Genomic DNA, 24,208 nt, shown 5'->3' with positions numbered 1-24,208 from the left:
GGTCAAGAAAGAAGCTAAGGAAGCTAGAAAAATCTGAATTGCGTCGGTTCAAGGATGGAATAATTGCAGAAACAGCAGTATGGGAATGTGAATACTGGGAGAAACATTTAATAATAAAGAAGATGATGGAATACACTCTCTGTCGACATCTGTCTTTATCCTCCCAAGATATTCTAGTATTGGAGATCAGTTGGATTTTACATTATTACAGGGAGGCTGGATCACCGAACGGGGCCACTCATTCTCTGTTCATTCGACGAAGGTCTCTTACTGCTGCAAGGAACTTATCTCCGCCATTTTCAATAATTTGTAAGATGGGCGTGGAAAATTATCATGTTGTAGAGTTAGTTGGTGAAGGTTCTTTTGGAAAGGTGTTCAAAGGCAGGCGCAAGTACACAGGGCAGACAGTTGCTATGAAGTTTATCTTAAAGCATGGAAAGAGTGAAAAAGACATTGACAATCTGAGGCAGGAAATTGAGATATTACGACAGCTGAAGCATGAAAATATCATAGAGATGCTAGATGCATTTGAAAGTCCACAGGAGTTTTGTGTTGTCACAGAATTTGCACAGGGTGAACTATTGGAGATTCTTGAAGATGACAAATGACTTCCTGAAGCACAAGTTCAGGCTATTGCTAAGCAACTGGCGCGGGCACTTCATTATCTCCATTCTCATCGTATTATACATCGTGATATGAAGCCTCAAAATATTCTTATTGGTGCTGGAGGTGTTGTCAAGCTTTGCGACTTTGGATTTGCAAGAGCTATGTCTTGCAATACAATGGTGCTTCGTTCAATCAAAGGGACCCCGCTTTATATGGCTCCTGAACTAGTACGCGAACAACCATACAATCATACAGCAGATCTATGGTCACTTGGTGTAATCTTATACGAGCTTTTTGTTGGTCAACCTCCTTTTTATACGAATTCTGTCTATACGCTTATTCGGCACATTGTTAAGGACCCAGTTAAATATCCAGACAATATCAGCCCTAATTTCAAAAGTTTTTTGAAGGGTCTTTTGAACAAGGTTTCACAGAATAGATTGACTTGGCCTGCACTTTTGGAGCACCCATTTGTACAAGAGAGCCAAGCAGAGATAGAAGCTAGAGAAGCACGTGCTGCAACTGCTGCTGCAAGAGGATGTGATGCAGCTTGGAGGGGTGAAGTCAATATTGTGATTCCCTCACCTGCTCGAAACATTGCCAGTGCACGTAGCAGTAGTCCCATAGGAAAGACACAGACAGATGATGCTTCTAAAAAGTCACAGAAACTTCTGCAAATGACTTTGTGATACGGATCATTCCAACAGTATTATCCTTAAAAAGAACATTTCTGGATCAAAAAACTTTTGTGGAAGCATTATTATTACTTAAAGTTTGGGCTAGACAGAGAAATTCTATCAATGGACCTGATTGTTTGAATGGATTCATTATATCTATAATTTTAGCATACTTAAAAACAGAAGGAGGTGGAAAGCGCATCACAGGCCAAATGACAGGGTTTCAGGCCTTTCGTGTTGTCATAGACTTCATTGCAATTTCCAGTACTTTAGAGAAGGGTATTTTCATGCAATCTCAGTCTGTTGGCAATGTGTCATTGGAGCTAAAGAGAAGGCTTCTACAATTCTTTGACGTTGTAATATGCGATTCAATTGGATATCTTAACCTGGCATTTCGAATGACCAAGAGTGGACTGGTTGAGCTTGTGGATGAGGCAGCACGTACCCTGAGATACATCCTTCAGGTTGGATATTTTATAAAAACAGAGTGTTGTTTTGGCTTATGTAAAGAACAGAGTTCAATAATATAAGTTATATGCTTTTCTTCTCAGGATTCATACAGTGTTTCAAATGCTCAAGATATGTGGTTTTGTTTTATCCTTTATGCTTTTACAGTTGTATAGATACACAATCACTCAGAATTCACTTTGTTGCTCTGATTTCCTGTGTGTATTTATAAGCTGAGGTTTCTATGAGATGTGTTTTGAGTATTTAAACATTACATGCCCTGACTTCTATGAATGAGTAGTGTTATAGTTTACTGAAGGATGATTAACTCCATAAGCCCAATGGAAGTCTTTGTAATGTCTGTCCAGCCAACATATTTGTTAAATATACTTTGCAAGAGTTAGCCATCTCATCAATAGTCAAAATCAATAACCTTTTGAGAGAGCCATCACACATTTGAACAAGAAGATCCATTGTGAATCCTGAGAAGAAAAACAGTCATCTGTATTACTGAAACCTTGTTTATACATAAGCCAAAACAGTCTTCAAAGTATCCAACCCCCATTACATCAAAGTTTGATCTATATATAGAGATACATCCTTAACCACTTTGAGCATCCTCCTCCAGCATGAGGGGAGCTCGATGACTGCTACTAATTACCCCTATCTACCATTTAACTAACTCATTAAATACATTAAGTGCTGACTGTAATTACAAAGAGTCCTAATTAAACTAAAACTCTAATTCTATCCTCCTCGTAGCATGATTCTTTCTTGATCCTTGACACCTATCTCCTTTCAGTTTGGCCGAGATAGCTGAGAAGAGGATTCAATGTTCCAGGTTAGCATTGGATGCTGGATGCGTTGATGGTTCAATAATATTAGGATAGAACCCCTGTTTTTCCGGTCCTTGTCTTCCACCACTCTTCGGAATTCAAGCAGCATGTCTCCAGCTTTTTAATACCCCAAAAATGATGAGCATCACCATATTCCCAAATGTGCTGGAAGCTTCGTTGATTGAACAGGTGTGCAAGCCAAGACTCTACGTATTCACCTCTTTCCAAACCCTAACAACCGGTAATAAAGTACCTTTATCAAAGATTTAACTTAAGACAAAACATTTCACCTTTACAAAAAGGTACACTTGTCATTATCTGAATGGCTATGCTAGCCTCATGTTGTCACCTTAATGTTCCTTAGGTGTTTCCTTTGGCAAATTCTTGATCCTACCATCAAACTGTTTGTCTTCATCATAAAACAACACCTACAGCAGTTTCGTAGCGCGCTACGAAACTGCTGTGTAATTTCAAAAACACAGTCTTTAAAAATCATCATCCTTAACTGGAGTCTGAACCATTGACCAAAAAGTAAAATTTGGTCTGATAAATCTGTCTGAGCATTTCAGTAAATATGGGTCAAATGGAAAGAACATGCCGAGTCTCTCAACACCCCCAAAGGCCTTGGATTCCTCTGTTTCAATTATGTTCTTTGAACTTGTGAAGCCTAAAACTTCAAATAGATGAACTGCTTTAACCTGTCTTAGAAATTCTTCCACGACTGCTGGCAAACAAATCTTTAAAGGATTCAACTTGTGCTCAATAATCTTTTTCAGTGGTAACTTCTCTAACAGTAATCTCTGTTTAGGATCATCTATAAGCGACTTCATTCGGAAGCAAAGTATATACATAACAGCCTGTCATGCTGAATAGAATACCCCATGCACTCCTGGATTCACAGGCTTCCTCTCCTTGCTATGATTATACAAGTATTGCAATCACCAATCCACCAATTTCAGGCGACCCTCATCAGCACATAATTTCAGATGTTCTAAAGTCATTTCCATTAATACATCCATCTTATTTGCAACATCCCCCAGACTCTGCATGATCCATATCTTTTTAAGCCAGCCGTCAACTCATCAAAAGTTATTGAACCACTATTATCAGTGTTCATTGCCGATATAATGGTAAGTGAAGATGACATGAAATATAAGCTTCTGTTCTGGCTGAAAAATAGGTCTTGGGACAGAGCTCATAACTTCCCGCAGAAAACATATTTGGAAAAACTGAAGGAGGTTTTTGTAAACCAATCCGTGCTTAACAAAAACCTCTTTTGGTTTTTTAAAACACGACTCCAGCTGCCCATAATCTGTCTTTGAAAAAGAGGTGTAAAACAGAAGATGAAAAACTGCACCTACAGCAGTTTCGTAGCGCAACTTTGACCACACATTTCTCCCACCTAAGAATGGAATTGAAGAAACTGAAAGAGGCTTTTGTAATTCAACATGTTAGGAAGAAAAGCCTATTTCAGTTTGCAAAATTGAGTTCTCAGCTGCTCTGGAAAGCTTTTGGAAGTTACTTAGTAAAACAGTTTTCTCTGCTGAAACAGGCTGCTACAGGGGTTTCGCAGCGCGCTGCGAAAACACTGATTTCATAGCGCAAGGTTTAACATGCGTATGTATCTTCATTTCTTGAATTTTCCTTTTGATTAGGGCTCAAACCTTCTCAAGTGATCTTATTACACCTCTGCAACAACATCCCTTTCAAAATAATCTTCTTTTTCTTTCAAGGTAGATCCTCAAAAACAAAACTGTCACCTTCAGCAGTTTCGTAGCGCGCTACGAAACTGCTGAGTTTTTTCAAAAATCATAGTTTCAACCCAAAAATTTGCTATTTGAGAACTTTTCTATTAAAACATCCTTTCAAATGTTTCAAGACCCTCCAAAACTGAATGGAAATGTTTGAAAAGATTATACCAAGCATAACTACCAAAACTTTGAAGCATATCCTTACTTGAAGTGAGATTTCTTTATGGAGATCCTTTTTTTTTTCTTTGAAATTTTGTCAGTGATAACAGTGGCTCCAATTGGGATAGTGTGCCCTTGTGGTACACTAAGAACCTGCAGTTCCAGTGCCTTATCCTCTTATCATGAACAAAAATTTATTTGACAAACATCTTCTTTAAGTTCCTTGGGCCTTCACCTCAGGCTTAAGCTTGATGATCACTGGAGGAGAAAGAAGTCTATATCTACTGAAAAATAAAAATGCTCAGTCACCTTGAGCTTATTTGCACTTTCCTACCTACCTACCCTAACAATTTAAACTTCTTTCAGCTCAATCAATGTGAAATTTCCAATGTAGCCAATCATTTGTCTTATCTGATGTCTGATTTCTTTGACTGCATCGGAGTTCAGAGCCATTATGATATGGTGATGACCACTGCCACTGAAATTGCCTCTGACCTTCATAGAAAAGCTGAAACACTGGAGAATAAAACTCTTCCATATATTTGGCTATAGGATCCCAGAATGCATGATCAGTTTGATGATTCTTGTAACCTTCTGGTTGTGCAAACTGATCTTCAACAATAGTGTACAGTTCCTCAATCATGAAAGAGAAAGGAACCAGCATTCTCTCCTTGCGTTCTGCCATAGAAAACTTCTGAAAATAATGATCATGATTATGAAAACTATATGCCTGAATTTGATCGTCTAAACCTTCAATTTCTTTCTCAATGTCCTCAGCAACTTCATCCAAAAATCTCATCTTATCCTCTGCCTTGCAGTCAAAGGATTTTAGATATGAGGACAAGGACAAAGGAAAATTTTCATTTGTTTCTCCATTACTATGATCATTATTCCATTGTTTGAAACCCTGAACTGAAGGAGAGTTTGCCACCACCTCTGACCTATCTATCCATTCCTCCAAAAACATAAGCCATAAATCTTGAAATGACTTAATGGATTTGATAGGAAAACGTTCAATCCATTGTTTACATTTCCCTTGAAGTGAATCATAGAATAACATAATGCAAACATCCTCGTGTTTAACTCTAAGAAGCTCTGAAAATTCACAAAAATCTGTTATATGCTTCAAAGTGAAACTCAAATCTTCTCCGTTGAATTTTGGACCATTCCTTAGAAAATATGCATCCTTGGGAAAATGATTTGGGAAACCATGAATTCCTGAAAAATCTATGCATGCATACCTTGAAATAAGAATGGTAGCATCTGGGTCCTTCATAACTCCAGTGGAATCACCATGAACCTATGAATTTCGAATTCTTCAACAATGGAGCCGCCAAGGTAGTTTTGCAGCCTCAAAAACCTTCTGAGCTCCTGCTACCTTCAGAAGTTCAGCTTCATAATTTCGGGAAAGAATAATCTTCAGGCTCCCGGCAGACGCACTAACATATGACTAAGGCTTAGCCTCCTTAGCCTGAGAGGGCTCTCTCATAGGTTATTGATATTGAACAAGATGGCTAACTCTTACAAGACACATGAAAAATGTATTGGCTGGACAGAATTGCTTCCCATTGGGCTTATGGAGTCACTAATATCTCAGTAAACCATAACACTATCCTTTCATAGAAATCAGGGCACTTTACATCTAATGTTCAAACATAACTTACATGAAACACAGTTTGCCTAGGCATACAGGAAGTCAGAGCATGATTCATGAGTTCTGAGTGATTATGCATTAACCAAACTGTAAAAGAACATTAAAGAGAATAAACCATCATACATTTGAACAATAAGATCTATTGTGAATCCTGAGAAGAAACAACAGTCATTTGCATTACTGAAATCTGCTATACATAAACCAAAACAGTCTTCTCCAAAAACATCCAACCCCTTCTCTATCTCTGTTTCAGCTATTTATAAAGTTCTTCTACCTGACTCTAACCCTATGACTTAGACTCTAAAACATAAAAATGACTTGACCATGACTTGACCATGACTGATACAAGAATTGAGAAACCATGTAAGTTTTCCAAACTTTTTAAGGAAGTCTTACAGTGATAACAGTGGCTCCACTAGGGATAGTGTGCCCTTGTGGTACATTAAGAACCTGTAGCTCCAGTGCCGCTATCCATCCTCTAGAAGAAAACTTTGAACTTTTGCCCAATTTGCTCCTCAAGCCTTTAATTATTTCTGAATGAAGAATTCCAACTGAACATACTGAAACAGATGCTCAGTCAACCTACCCTGAGCTTATTTGCACATTCCTACCTACCCTATCAGCTACAAGCTCCACTTGTAGCTCAAGCAACATGATATTTCCAATAAAGCCAATCAATTGTCTTTTCTGATATGGGAGGCTCTTGACTGCATTCAACCTCAAAATAACCATGGTAGTGAGATGACCAAATCAACCTGTAATATACTTGATCTTCATAATGCAAATAAAAATGAAAGACCGGAGTGCAAAGCTTGTCCATATATTCACTTATAGGGTCAAAGAATACATGGTTATGTTGATGATCATCATAACATTCTACATCTCTAGACAACTGATTCTCAACCACACAAGGTTCTTTTGATATGCTATTGAACTGCTTTTCTGAATGCTGCCTACAAACAATGTAATTTTCCTCTTTCTTATGATCATTTATTGTTGTAAGCTGCTGAGAAGTTTGACATAAAAAACCAACCTTTTCCTCTGCTTGAGGGTCGTAAAAGCTATCTTCCACTTCTTCTTGTTGTGAAAACCATGTTTTATCCTTTGATATGAATGAAGAGATGCAGCAATATTCTCAGTCTTCGAATCATAATGAAGATAAAAATGATTATACACAACAAGAAGAAGTGGAAGATAGCTTTTACGACCCTCAGGCAGAGGAAAAGGTTGGTTTTTTATGTCAAACTTCTCAGCAGCTTACAGCAATAAATGATCATAAGAAAGAGGAAAATTACATTGTTTGTAGGCAGCATTCAGAAAAGCAGTTCAATAGCATATCAAAAGAACCTTGTGTGGTTGAGAATCAGTTGTCTAGAGATGTAGAATGTTATGATGATCATCAACATAACCATGTATTCTTTGACCCTATAAGTGAATATATGGACAAGCTTTGCACTCCGGTCTTTCATTTTTATTTGCATTATGAAGATCAAGTATATTACAGGTTGATTTGGTCATCTCACTACCATGGTTATTTTGAGGTTGAATGCAGTCAAGAGCCTCCCATATCAGAAAAGACAATTGATTGGCTTTATTGGAAATATCATGTTGCTTGAGCTACAAGTGGAGCTTGTAGCTGATAGGGTAGGTAGGAATGTGCAAATAAGCTCAGGGTAGGTTGACTGAGCATCTGTTTCAGTAGGTTCAGTTGGAATTCTTCATTCAGAAATAATTAAAGGCTTGAGGAGCAAATTGGGCAAAAGTTCAAAGTTTTCTTCTAGAGGATGGATAGCGGCACTGGAGCTACAGGTTCTTAATGTACCACAAGGGCACACTATCCCTAGTGGAGCCACTGTTATCACTGTAAAACTTCCTTAAAAAGTTTGGAAAACTTACATGGTTTCTCAATTCTTGTATCAGTCATGGTCAAGTCATTTTTATGTTTTAGAGTCTAAGTCATAGGGTTAGAGTCTCATGTCCATCTTCAAATAAAGTTTGATAGCCTCATTCCATGTCCTAGAAGCCTCACCATGTATTTAGAAGACATATCTCACACAATTTCGGAGAAATTTTGAAACTAGCTACGAATCCACGTTTTCTTAGCACAGACAGTGTAAAAATCCTGTTTTGCGCTACGAAATCAGTGTTTTCGCAGCGCGCTGCGAAACCCCTGTAGCAGCCTGTTTCAGCAGAAAAAACTGTTTTACTAGGTAACTTCCAGAAGCTTTCTAGAGAAGCTGAGAACTCAATTTTGCAAACTGAAAGAGGCTTTTCTTCCTAACATGTTGAGTTACAAAAACCTCTTTCCGTTTCTTCAATTCCATTATGAGTTCGGAGAAAAGGGTGGTCAAAGTTGCGCTACGAAACTGTTGTAGGTGCAGTTTTTCATCTCCTGTTTTACACCTGTTTTTCAAAGACTTATTCCGGGAAGATGGAGAAGTGTTTCAAAAAAACAAAAGAGGTTTTTGTTCAGCATGGATTTTTTCACAAAAACCTCCTTCAGTTTTTCCAAATACATTTTGTACGAGAACTTATGACCTCTGTCCCAAGACCTATTTTTCAGCGAGAACAGAGCAAAAGACAGTTTCCTGTTTGACACGTGTTTTTCAAGGACAGATTCTGAACAGCTGGAGGAATGTTTTAAAAAACCAGGAGAGGTTTTTGTTCTAGACATCATGGGCTACAAAAACCTCCTTAATTTTAGTAAAATGTGTCATGGATGAAGAGATAAAGGCTCTGTCCCACGTGCCAGTTTTCACGTATCTAATCCTAAAAACAGGGAAACATGTTCCCTAATTTCTAGGGTTTGTCTAGGGTTTGTCATCAGCAGTTGGGTGACCACGTGGGAGGCTTCATCAAACTCGACTTCATGGAGTGTTAGGTGTCAAAGAATGCTTTAAATGCTTAGATAAGGTTGTTGAATCATGATAAGGAGTTACACTCCTAGTTGTATTAGGTCTCTAGGACTGCTAGTTAGGTGTCATTTGCATTTAATAGTTAGTTTTGAGTATCAATAGGTGTCATAGTAGGTTGAATTCGAATTTCCCTCATGTTGGAGGAGGAATCTAAGTTGTGTAAAGAGCTCTATATATAGCAGAAGAGCTGATGTACAAAGGGTTGGATATTTTATAAAAACAGAGTGATGTTTTGGCTTATGTAAAGAACAGAGTTCAATAATATAAGTTATATGCTTTTCTTCTCAGGATTCATACAGTGTTTCAAATGCTCAAGATATGTGGTTTTGTTTTATCCTTTATGCTTTTACAGTTGTATAGATACACAATCACTCAGAATTCACTTTGCTGCTCTGATTTCCTGTGTGTATTTATAAGCTGAGGTTTCTATGAGATGTGTTTTGAGTATTTAAACATTACATGCCCTGACTTCTATGAATGAGTAGTGTTATAGTTTACTGAAGGATGATTAACTCCATAAGCCCAATGGAAGTCTTTGTAATGTCTGTCCAGCCAACATATTTGTTAAATATACTTTGCAAGAGTTAGCCATCTCATCAATAGTCAAAATCAATAACCTTTTGAGAGAGCCCTCTCAGGCTAAGGAGGCTAAGCCTTAGTCAAAAGTCTAGTTTGAAATAGTTGCACAGAGTCTACCTGATCAGCAGCCTTTCAGTGCTTGATTTTGTGATAACACTATGAACATTGAGCCTAGAGCCAACTGGGGTAAACATGCGACAAGAGGCTACTATGATTGGATTCAACCTCCTATGTAACCTTAAGGAAATGGAATCGACGGAAACACAACATACAAACCTTCCACATTAGCTATAGGACCCCTTAGAACCATGCCAACACTTTAGGCAGCTTTCCCCTAGGTCCCATTGAATTTTTTGATCACTTGACCTTTGGACGCTCTCATGCTATGGGTATGCCAACTTCCAAGGATGTGTGGACACTCTCAGAAGCCTGCAAGCCAGCGTCCAGGGAACATTTTGTCCAGTTCTATGCCAGTGTCCCCGAGATTTGAGCCACTTTTTATGCCCAGAGCCCAGGTCACTACCCAGAATGGAATGACATCTTCATTTAAAATAATAGGGAAACAATGATGCTAAAGAAAATACTTGAACAAGCCCTTAACCATACCCCTACTAGCCATGACAGACATTTCGTCAAACATATCACAAACATGTATTCTACAAGTGTAAGCAACATAATTAAGCATAGGGATCTCATACTTATCTGAGAATCGCTAAGAACCATTGTTCCCTCATGTCATTTGTTGCATTATCATCTATTAGGTCATAGATACATTTTCCATTCATTTACAAGTAAAAGCATGATGAGAGCCATACATAGTTGTTGTCATAAAACATATACATAACCAGCATAGTAACAACAAAAATACCATAAATACATCAGCCATAGAATCCACATATAAACTAGTACATTTACACATGAAAACCAAGGGAATTAATTTATCATGAATAAATGTAGAAACTAGTCGGGGATGGGACTACCATGTTCCACCCGGCCATAGATAGGTTGAGCCAAATCTCTCTTCAGCCAATCACCCACGTGCCATATTCTAAGCATGAATTTGGGACTCATTACCAACTGAAAAGAACCAAACAAGCATGGATGCTACCAAAGTTCTCCACCTACACCGTGAGGAATTTGAGTGCTTCCTAGTCTCTCAGGCTTTACCATAATCCATAGTCTAATCTAGGGATCACTATGCCCTAAACTGAGACCCACTCTCCAAGCTTTACCGTACATCCCATCCCGAGACTAATAGGCCCGACGGAGATCAATCCACCTCTTGGCTTTACCGTATATACCGCCATTCATAGAGGCACACAATCCTGAATTTACAACAACCCATAGTCTGGCTTAAGGGTTACTAGGCTAGTGGATTTATCGTGATCCACAGTCTAGTTCAAGTACATATAGGCCGTGTGTTTTTCATTTTGGAGATCCACCCCACTCATCTTTGAATCCATTTGGAAATCCAGCTCAACCAAAGTATGAGAACCCTTCTCATTAAGGCTATCAAGAAATGGCAAGGCTAAGATGAAAAAAACTTTCACACTTGGCAACACCCATGCCATGACAAAAAACAACCACGTGCAACACCATGCATGCCAAATCTAGCAAGGAAATCAATCATGCAAATTCATACCTGCAAAGAATCCTGTTGTAGTTGCTTGATCCTGCTTTTCCTTGCTTGATCTTCACTTCCTCTTGCCTTCTTTTCCTTTCTTGATCTAATGCCAAGGTGCTCCAAGAAAACTCTAAGTGTCCAAGAGTGTGTGTGTGTGTGTGAGAGAGAGAGAGAGAGATAATAATGAGAGAACTCCAAAAATGAACTGACAAGAAGTCCATAAATTGATCCTCAAAATCCTTTTTATCAATGAGGCCTCTATTTTCTTCATTTTCCTCCTCACATGCAACCTATGACCTTTCACCTTCCTTTTCTCCTAATTTCCATTATTTTCACAAATAAAATGCCAATTAATGCCACTTTGCCTTTCCAAAGCCTTTGTCATTACCTTTGTCACTTGCCTTTATCCATAATAACCGAAATGAACACCCACTAGGATGCTTTTCCCACCATTCAACTTGGAATATGTGTCCCATTGACTGTGGTCTTATATATTTTTACATGGAGTTTTTAACCAGGGTTGTTACAAAAACCTCCCCCTTTGGAGACACCGTCCTCGGTGTTCAATGACACCTGTAACCAACAAGATTGCTAAAAACAAAACATATTTCCCATGGAGATTTATAACATAGCTTATTGCATTATTTACAATGACCATCTACTAAAACACGGAAAATATATTGTTTACTGGAGCTTTATAACACATCTCATTACGATATTTATAATAATAACCACATATACACACATACACATTTTCTTCACCCAACAAATAATCATATTGTCTATGGAGCTTTATAAATCCAACGCGATATTGTATTTACAATGACATACACATATGCACATATGCACATTTTCTCATCCAGCAAATAAAAGGATACGATGCCCGCATCCGTAATAAGGGAATCCAGAGGCTCACACCTCCACCCTCAAAGTAATACCAGGATTCACCTCCTTCCCGGGAAGTCCAGAATCCACTGCCACAGTCAAACTGCATCCAATATCCAACACTATAATCTTGTGCCACTTATCCTTTCAGCGAACAGTTACCGGCTCATTGTTCCAAGGCACACTCCCAATATGTATCTGGTTCCATCTAGAAATGCTAATTACACAATCCATCCCCAGCCTTACCTTCTATGCTACACAGTCCCTCAGGAAAATCGGTCACCCCCTTCCGTGCAGTCACTCACCTTCCAAGTTCCACTGGCACCCCCATCCTGGGCAGTCCATCCCTTGGCAAGGTTTCCTCGCATTGGAAGACACAATAAACTAAGGCATATCCCTACCTTAAAACCATCATATCGGTCATAGCATGCTCATGGAAATCAATGGACACTATTGGGTACCAGTGTCCCATAATGGCCTTTCTCTTGAATACTTTACCAGCATACTACTACATTTTCTAATTCCTGTCACTGACAATGTTATTTCTTGTAGTCAGTTTTAACCACCTAACTGAGCATTTCGATGCTTTCTATACCAAGCACATAACTTCCATTAGATTCAAAATAAATTGAAATACTTCAAAGCATACCTCATTGGTAGCTCGTCAATAAGCTACAATTGCAATTATGTTTGTTTCCTGTCACAACAAGTCAATCTAGCATCTTTGACCAAATAAACATGTATAAACATATCACATCAGGTTAGCTCAAAACACCACCATCATAGATCAAAATCATAAATCACAAGTAACCATCATAAACCAGAATCATAGATCACATGTAACCATCATAGACCAAAATCATAAATCTCATGCATAATAAAACTGACATAAGATATCGATACTTATCCTTCATCGATCCTTACTTCTTCCTTTATCTTTATTCTGTACGCACACCGGATCGGTTGCCACACCTGAAAAACACCCAGTTCCTTCTCCTCAACCATGTGCACATACACATAGTGTGCATCACACACATACAACCACACACGACATACAACACCATGAAGTACATGCACCTACACCTGACATACAACACATACACCTACACCCAGTTTACAATGCAACATAATACATACACCTACATCCGGTGTACACCACCACAAAATACATACAACTACACTCAATGTACAACACAATAAATATGTGTACACAGAGTACAACATAACGAATACACATGTCACGATACCCCGACTACACAATGTGCACACATAGTACTGCATGCCCTCAACACAGCATGTATGACATGCACACAATACCACACGTTCACCAGTACCATATGTACAACAAGTACATAGTACCACATGTACACTGCATTTCCTACACAACGTGTACACAATTATGCCACATGTACACTACACCACCTATACAACATGTACAGAATACCACATGTACAGAATACCACATGCATGACATGTACACGACACCACATGTACATAGCATCACATGCATGACATGTACACAGCACCACATGCAAACAGCACCACATGTACAACATGTACATGACACCACATGCTCACAACACAACTTATACAATCACACACACAACACCATCTGTACATAGCACCATATGTACAACATGAACACATACCATATGTACATAGCAATGCATATACAACATGTACATAGCACCCTATGTACACAACACTACATATCCAACATGCTCACATCACCATATGTACACAACACTGTATATCCATCATGTGCACAATACAATATGTACACAGCACCGCATATCCAACATATACATAGCACCATCTATACCCAACATTGCATATGCAAAATTCACACAACACAATATGTGCCACCGTTTACATAGCATTACATAAAAAACATGTATACATACTATATATATACACAACTTCGCATGGGCAAAACATCACAAATGCAACATGTACAACATATGCACAACACTAGCATTGTACATCCAAAACCACATTGTCTCTACCAAGCAACCTGCTTCCAATGTCTCTTTGCCATCCATGATTATCTTAGCATGCCGCAAAGCACATTGTTTTCATTCCGTTGATGTATCATTCAGCGGTACCTGTCATAACATAAGCATAGGCATAATACAAGCATACAATATCAATTCATATCGGCATGATACTGACCTCATATATTTGTCATGGCTACTCTTCCCACTTGATTCCTCATAAAACAGGAACCTTCTTCATGCAATTCACCTATATAAGAAATCATTCCTTCACAAGAATGATATCTAATGACCCAGTCAGACAACAACATTCATACATACATATGTATACATATAAATATTAGCATTAAACAATCATAATCATGTCAGAGAATGACATACATACATATATATGAATATTAGCCTTAATAATCATGATCCATGATGACTCTGCCAAACATGACATACATACATACATGCATGTGTACACATATAGACATCAACATAATCATGATCACAACATAAATACTATATATCATAAGGTCAAGGTTAAGAGAACTCCCTTTATGTGTGCAACACATGCGCAACGTCGAGAACATTAGTTCCCAACATAACCAATGCATATGACGCCTCAAATCCATTCACCTTACCTTTCTTGATTGCCTTTCCCATGATTGTCCTACCATCATCCATTTACACCAATGGACCCAACCAGTCCAACTGGTTGCAATACTCTTGCCTTCAATTTCCCTTATACATGCACCGAGCTTCATCTAGGTCTTACCTTACATGTCGAGGTACCACACAACTCTCCCCGAGCTCCATTAACTTCCTCCTTCCCCAACCAATTACCAAGACTGAAAACATAAAAGGCAAGCACAAGAAACAAACAAGAAGAAGACCATGAAAATCAATAACAATATGGCATCGCAAACAAAGTGGCATGGCTATGCACAAGACACAAACAAAACCGCAATCAAGCACAAAAATTCACCAAAATACCAAAATCACAAGACTGAAAATAGACGTCGTGACTCAATCCCCATGGTTCCCAGTGCTCCCAAGGGAAATCTCGACCTGAGCCTTCTTCAAGATTCCATGGCAATTTCTTTTCCATGCAATCCCTTGTATCATATTGCCATCAACACATAACTTTCAGTGCAAAAATAAACATAACAATACATTGGTTACCTTACTTTGTTGTGCCAAGCATGTTGTCTTGCAACTGAACACATCCACACCATATCTTAAGGGACTCCAATTCCTTTGACATATCTAGCTATAACTAGATACTAGTTGTTATACTTGTCAAGTACATGTCCATGAATATAGTACATACCTACATACTGTCAGACGAAATCAAGGTTAAGAAGACTTCCTGTATGCAAAGCACTCATTTGTTTAGAATTAGGGTTTCCAAACATAGCCAAAAGAATTCTTTCCCAGTTCCTTTCTTTTACCTTTTTACCTTGTTGTAATTGAGGCTTACTATGTACTATCACATCACCCAACTGTTAGTTATATAAAACCATCAATTTTTACCTTGTCATGCTAATACCAAGCATGTTTCTTTCACTGTTTACATATGTCAAACACATGTTCCAAATATCAAGACAATCATAACCAAGACTAGCAATCATGTCACAATTCATAATCAACTCATAGCCATTAGACATAATGCTACAACTGTCACCTACTACACTCATGTGCATATCAACTATCTCAACACATATTTGTTAGTACAATCATGTTAAAACAAGGTCATTTGAACAAATACTCATATCATGTGATTAATCAAACATCCAACCAACTTGCAAACATACCATGTTAAATTAATCAACTAGACAATATAATCAAACAGTCAAGCACCAAATATACGACATAAGCAAACTCATACCTTAATGTATCTCAGGGGAGGTTATCTTGTCTTCACAATCAATCTAGTTAGCATTATATATAACTTTACAACACATCAGCTCAAGCACAAATAATATCAGGATATCCATAACATTAACTAACTAACATGTTCACATCCTAAGCTCATAAACATTTGTCATTCATGCATAACAATCAAGTATGTACCATCAGTCTAGATTAGTATGACATAATATCACAACATCTTAACTCATACCTGGATTTAATAACCTTAATCATTTTTATAGACTAATCCAACTTAGTATGATACATATAACATCAAGCTACTAGCATATAACAACAACAAGTTATATGTCATGCTCATCAACAGCATATAACCTAATCATCAAGCTAACTATCATATAACAACAAGAAGTTAATCTATAACATGCTCAAAAACAACATGTAACATGTAACATAATCATAACAAGTTAACCTATAACATACTCATCAATAACAAATACATAATCATCAAGTTATCTAACATAAAACAACAATAGTAATGCATACAACCACAGGTTAATATCATTCATGACTATCTGACACGTGTGCATATGACTATACTAATCAACTAGCATCTATCATGTATGTAACCATAACTTCAGTAGACATGTACGTAAATCTAATGTATATAACCCTAATGCATATAACAATCCATTAATTAACATATCTGCACGCCAAACATACAATACCTATATGGTGATCTGCTCTTACCCCAAAGTCCATTGTTGCAACTTCACTTTAATGATCTCCATCTCCTACTTTATCTCAGCCAACATATCAGCATCATAACAAACCAATATCATCATGATGACCTAATTTTATATAATTACCTCACAATGCATGCTTAACCTACTATACATGCATAACTATAACCATGACAATGCATGCATAATAACATATAGACATTGACATTCATACAAATGCATATACAACCATACGCTCATGACGACACATTCCACAACGACACCATCAACCTTACCATGGTGACATCACTACAACCATGATCAACACCATGCAAATGCAACAGGCACAAGGACTACAAGCATAAGGAAAACATATGAAACCGACATGAATGCATCACCAACACACCACCCATCCAGTTTGAGGGGTGAACCATGCTCTAATACCACTTTGTAACACCCTCCTCTCACATCTACCCAAGTAACTGGCCAACTGGGGTAGACATGCGACGATAGGCTACTATGATTGGATTCAACCTCCTATGTAACCTTAAGGAAATGGAACCGACATAAACACAACATACAGACCTTCCACATCAGCTACAGGACCCCTGAGAACCATGCCAACACTTCAAGCAGCTTGCCTCTAGGTCCCACTGAATTTTTTTATCACTTGACCTTTGGACGCTCTCATGCTATGGGTATGCCAATGTCTAGGTACCTCTAGATGCTCTAACAGGCTTACAATCCAGTGTCCAGGGACCATTTTGTCAAATTCTGTGCCAACATCCCTGAGATTTGAACCAATTTTTCAGGCTCAGAGCCCAGGTCACTACCCAGTATGGAATGACATCTTAAGAGCAGTAAAATAACAGGGAAACAATGATGCTAAAGAAAATACTTGAACGAGCCCTTAACCAGACCCCTACTAACCATGACAGGCATTTCGTCAAACATACCACAAACATGTAATATACAAGTGTAAGCAATAGAATTAAGCATAGGGATCTCATACTTATCTGAGAATCACTAAGAACCATTGTTCCCTCGTGTGTCGCATTATCATCTATTAGGTCATATATACATTTTCCATTAATTTACAAGTAAAAACATGATGGGAGCCATACATAACTGTTGTCATAAAACATATACATAACCAGCATAGTAACAACACAAATACCATAAATACATCAACCATAGAATTGACATATAAACCAGTACATTTACACATGGAAAACAAGGGAATGGATTTCTCATTAGTAAATGTAGAAACCAATCGAGGATGGGACTACCACGTTCCACCCGACCATAGATTGGTTGAGCCAAATCTCTCTTCATTCAATCACCCTCATGCCATATTCCAAGCATGAATGTGGGACTCATAACCAACCGAAAAGAACCAAACAAGCATGGATGCTACCGTAGTTCTCCACCTACATTGTGAGGAATTTGAGTGCCTCCTATTCTCTCAGGCTTTACCGTAATCCACAGTCTAATCTAGGAATCACTAGGCCCTACACCAAGGCCCACTCTCTAGGCTTTTCTGTACATCCTATCCCTGGACTACTCATCCCAACGGAGAGAAATTCACCTCTTGGCTTTATCGTATATCCCGCCATTCACCGGTAAGGATTCCTAGACCCACCACGACACACAATCTTCGCTTTACTGCAATCCATGGTCTGGCTCAAGGGTTACTAGGCCAGTAGCTTTACCTTGATCCAAAGTGCATTTCAGGGACCACTAGGCCATGTGTCTGTCATTTCAGAGATCCACCCTACTCAACTTCGAATCCATGTGGCAATCTAGCTCAACCAAAGTATGAGAACCCATCTCATCAAGGTTATCAAGAAATGGCAAGGATTATCCTAAAAATCAATGTCACACCTGGAAACACCCATGCCATGACAGAAAACAAGTTCATGCAACACCATGCGTGCCAAATCTAGCAAGTACATCACACATGCAAATCGATACCTGCAAATAATCATGATGTAGCTTCTTGATCCTACTTTTCCTTGCTTGATCTTCGCTTCCTCTTGCCTTCTTTTCCTTTCTTGATCAAATGCCAAAGTGCTCCAAGAAAACTCTAAGTGTCCAAGAGAGAGAGAGAGAGAATAATGAGAGAGCTCCAAAAATGAACTGATAAGAAGTCCATAAACTGATCCTCGTAAGCTTTTTTATAAATGAGGCCTCAATTTTCTTCATTTTCCATTATTTTCCTTCATTTTCCTCCTCACATGAAACTTGTGACCTTTCACCTTCATTTTCTCCTAATTTCCATTATTTTCATAAATAAAATGCCAATTAATGCCACTTTGCCTTTCCAAAGTCTTTTCCATTGCCTTTACCAATTTCCTTTAGCCATAATAACCGAAATGAACACCCACTAGGATGTTTTCCCACCATTCATCTTGGAATACGTGTCCCATCGATTGTGGTCTTATATATTTTTACATTGAGTTTTCAACCATGACTATTACAATTACCGAGACATTCAAGCGACAACCCTCGAAGTACTCCTTCAATACAGGAGATATTAATATATATATATATATATATATATATATATATATATATATATATATATATATATATATATATATATATATATAGATATATATATATAGCAGGTCGTTGGATCATTACATGCATCTATTTGTTTGAGAGGCTTTTTAAGACTGTGAACAAACAAAACCGCCACTTAGTTATGTACCCTTTAATAACCAAAATTTATTAATTGCACAAATACTTACAGTCAACACCTCAAGACATAGTTTAGTAGAAATATGCCTAGTCTTCATAGTGAGGACCAAAAGAAAGAAACTGTAGTGAATATTAAGGAATGAGGGCTAGTATTTAATTTTCTTGCAAAGATATGCTTACCGTAGCATGGATTAAAAGTATAGTTACCTATGCAAGCTCTTATATCAAATGTAACACATACAATTCCAGCTTTACTGTTGTGATTTCAGTTCAATATGATGATTTGAGCTTCCTTTAATAATTGTGCTCATTAATATGATTAACATATTGCAAAGACTAGCCATTATCTCTATCCATAATAAATAATATGCATTTCAAACCAACATTCCTGAGCCTAAATTTACCAAGGTTAGCAAAACCCATATTTTACCATCCACACTATACCCAAAACATATAGAATGAAGTACTTATCATTGGGAAACATATCTCATCAGGTATATGGCTAATATCATGTCAATTCCAAGAACATGAAATCAAGTTATCCAAACCCAAGAGGCAATCTCATCAACAACACAAAAATGAAAGGCTTATTTATGCATGAGCCTGGAGAAAGTGAAAAAGCAGAACCAAGAACCTGGGTGTGCTTCAATGGAAGGCTTGAAAAGGTAACCATACAAGGTAAACAAACCTATATGGCATGGAGTGAGGAATCTCCATTATTCCTACTCATAAATGTGAATAGTGCTAATGAGAGCTTGCGGTAAAACAAAGATTATACCATTACAAGCACTAAGGAGTTTCCATGTTGGTCACTACCAGCACATAACCAATACAACCACACATTGTTCTAGCACCTTTTAAACAGTCCCAACAACATATTACTCAATCATGTAAACAATATAATTACATACCATGCCTCATACAACATCTATATAACTGATGTGTGGAGGAACCAACACTCCTTAAAATTATCATGAAATTCTCCTAATACAAACAACATACACATTATAGTAATCACAATCATAAGCATAAGGTTATACTTATCTTATAAATTTTCTAGAAACTAAGAGTGGGACTCTAACTCTCCACCCAACCTTAGCTAGCTACAAGAAATTCTTACTTGCAATTGTCACCTCCGAGCAAGATTCCAAAGCATGAGGAAAAGTGCTTCTAAGGGCTTTTAACCAAAAAAACAGCTAAAACAAGATGCCACTGGGCCATGTTGTATTCATCCACTAGATGTAAGCCTCTTCTCTCTCTACGATTCTTATGCCAAACAAGATTTTAAAAGGGTTCTTCAGCTGGTATTAACTCTCTCCATTGCTCAATAACGCTGCTTGAGATGCTACCTTCGCTACCTCTCCCACAGCTTCTGCGTGCCCATGAAGCTCCTCCTTTCTATGTATTCCCCTGTGCCTCTCCTAGAGAGAGAGCGTACATGTATCACCCATTGGCCCTATCTTCCACTCCTATTTGTATTTTCTTTCCAACCAACTAACTATCCATTCTCTCCCATTATTGCATAAAATACTTCACAGTGCAACCCATGCTAGTCTTTAATTTTCGTCCTTTTCTTGCTTGTGGTTAGAGCTGAAGGAGACTTAGACCTATTGTTAGTATGAAAATTCCTGGAAGATGTACCAAAAACCTTCACTTGAGTCACTAGGTGACAAGTGACCCTAACAACAAGTTAATGGTTGTTGTCGTTCTAGATCTATAACACAAATGGAAAATCTGCAGTAAAAGAAAACAAGATCTGGAACTAATAGCAGCAGAATGATATATCCAAAATAATAACCCAGTGGAAAAACAATTTTAAACAAAAAAATCTTTCTCTATAACACTTGGCGAAGGAGATCAACCGATTTTTGTGTAAGTCCCCCTCCGTGGGATGGGTCCTTTGATATCCTTAATGCTTCAGAAATAGATTCTCTCTCTCAATCATGTGAAAAACCCAAACGAAGTGAAGAACTCAAGTGGGAGCTCAAGAAAAAATGACGATAATGTTGACGATGATAATGATCATGGTGAGGAATGAGTGAAAAACGCTCCTTTAAATAGCAAAGTATGAATTTAATCTCGAAAATGAAGAATAATAAAATATGATTGAACAAATTCACATCTAACTACTTGGAATACTTTATTATATTTATTGGAGAGGGAAAAGGAACTTAAAATGGTTAAATTCCTTTATTTGGAAATAATTAACAAATAAAATGATTTAGGAGCTATTTCACGAGAAACAATAAAGGTGTGAAATCAAAATAATTATTAAATAGTGATTTGATAATTATTCTAATAACAGAAATAAGGAAATTCAAATAAATAATGATTTATTTAAATATTCCTAAGGGATTTAGTCAAATGTGACAAGGAATAATGATTTAATAATAATTCCTAGAGAAAATTAAATAAATAATGATTTATCTAATTATTCTCATGGGGTTTTTTTATTTAAATCGGAAAATAATTTAATAAAAGTGGTTTACTAAAGTATTTTCCACAGTGAAAGTGATTTTACTATGGTAAAATTAAATCCACATGGTGTATTTTGATCCACCTAGTTAGAAATGGCTAGGTGATCATTTTTTGGTGATAACATATGTCCTTATTTCTTCAATTAAATTCAATGCACAACTAGCACATTTAATTATTTTCAACCAACTAGGACTGATATTTAAAACAAAAATTACCTCAAGCAACCTACTTTCTCAAGAAAAGGAATCTATGTCCCTCTCTCATCCATTTAAAATAATTACAATTATATACAAGGGAGAAATATTAACCAGGGGATGTCACAGTGATAGAACCTTTGATTCTACTACCTAGTTCAGTCATGAGAGCTCTATACATATTGAATTTGGTAGATCATATGTTAGTTGTAGTTTCCCCCATTGGTGGTATACCTTGCTTTGCTTGTTTGCATGGTGATGTTCATATATGCACTCCACGTGGTATTAGAGATAACATCCATGACAATTGGTGTTGTTGCTAAAATTTTTACACTTGTTGAAGAAACAAAAAGTAGAGAAATGTTGCATATGGCTTGATGTTTGCTTGTGCTTTCCCTGCACTAGAATCCACAAAATGTTTGTGACATGCAGACTTGTATGGGCTACCACTTGCTCTCTCTTTTTATGGTAGAATGGTTATATTTTACATGCAGAACCTTGAATTATTTTTTTCCAAATTGTTGCTTATGAAGCTTCTCTTCCCATAACACAGAAACCCCAAGAAACTAAAAATAAACATGTGAGTGCTAGATCCATAATTAAGTATAGCTATGATAATATAGTTATTGCAAAATCCTATGATGAAATGTCACATTTAGGATCTCAAGCTAAATTTTTCTCTTGTTGCTCATTGTAAGTTTGTTTCTTTATTTGTTGGTTTGGGTGGAATTTAGAAATGTATTTGTACACTTCCCTCTAATTTTGTCTAAAATGTGTGCTAAGATGTTTGTTGATTTGCGTCCTGAATGATGGGTTCTACCACCATTTGAAGACTGGATAACTGAAACACTTTGTCAATTGAACCCTTGCATGTTAGAGGTCCTCTTATTAAAGGATTTGGTAATGGTTTAAAAATACTTGAGATTCCTACAACCAATTTATTAGCATATTGTCTTTCATCAACTCTTTCTCAGCAAGTGCCTAGTGACAATTACTTTATATTGTTACTCGGCATACAAGAATGGCATTCTAGTATTTTGTCTAGGATTAACTGATGGGTCCTTAGGAGACTGCTCAGATATCAAACAAATCAAATATATGGAGAAGTAAACTTCAAACAATAATCTTCGGAATTGCGCTTATAGGCCCTATTTTATTGCTCAAGTTCCATGATGAAGTACTTTCTCAAATGGTTGGCCACAGGTTTAGACATTCATAAAGAAATTTAAAAAAGGTTACAAGACATACTTCAATCAAGTGAAATTGAAAGGAAGCCTCATCCTGAAAGAATTTTTTGCATGTTAAGTAGGAATAGATTTCTTTCCCTCAAAGAAGCAATGAGGGTTTTAAAGGGAGAGATATGAAAGTGCAGGAAATGACTACATCAATGCCAGCTACATTATGAGGTGAAAATATTCCAAAGTTTGCAGCCACATAGGGTCCTTTACCAGAGACAAAAGAAGACTTTTGTGGGGATGATAATTCAACATTATTGTCTTGTAATTGTTATGCTCACTTGGATGATTGACAACTAAAAGATGATAATGTGTGCTGATTATTTTATAACAAAGGAGAAGACTAGAATATTTGGAAGAATATCTGTGGAAAACAAAAGTTTGAAAATAAGTCAAAATTCAATAGCACTACGATTTTTGGAGGTGGAGTATATAGAGTTAGAGGAGCCTCCCCTGTCTTTTCTTCATATTTAATATCCTGACTATCCAGACCATGGAGTTCCTAAAATTATTCAACCAGTCTCTGAACTTTTTAAAAGGTTATACTTGATACCTCCACAGTTGGGCCCATTTGTTGTACATTATAGTGCTGGTGTAGGAAGAACTGGTGCATTTTGCACCTCAAGTCACACCATTTACAGAATTCTAGAAGGTAATGTATCTTCCCTAGATATAAGCACAACAATACAATGCTAAACTTCTTTTCTTTCAAATGGAATTTCTAGGATATAATATCGTTGATCCATATACCTTTATGAATGAGAAATGCTTGTTGTAACAGACCTGGTAAAAATTCCATGAAATAAAGTTAATAAAGGCAAAATAATAACCAAGTTCATGGGACATGTATTCCAATCTAAGTGTTGAGTGAAACATCCTAGTATGGATGTTC

General features: G+C 37.3%; 2 pseudogenes; both read left to right on the top strand.

Annotated features, from left to right (window-relative positions):
* The first annotated feature begins 695 nt into the window (after nt 1–695).
* Nucleotides 696–1,295, top strand: LOC149192749 (serine/threonine-protein kinase TIO pseudogene; annotated as a pseudogene).
* Nucleotides 1,296–1,495: 200 nt separating this feature from the next.
* LOC149192748 (protein-tyrosine-phosphatase PTP1 pseudogene) lies at nt 1,496–24,012 on the top strand (annotated as a pseudogene).
* Nucleotides 24,013–24,208: the final 196 nt, after the last annotated feature.

This window comes from Pinus tabuliformis, chromosome 2_2, assembly GCF_031772625.1.
Source record: "Pinus tabuliformis cultivar Carrire ecotype Pingquan chromosome 2_2, CPIR1, whole genome shotgun sequence".
In the NCBI taxonomy this organism is placed as follows: domain Eukaryota; kingdom Viridiplantae; phylum Streptophyta; class Pinopsida; order Pinales; family Pinaceae; genus Pinus; species Pinus tabuliformis.
Note: the sequence above shows the minus strand (reverse complement) of the source record. Positions and strands in the feature narration are given on the sequence as shown.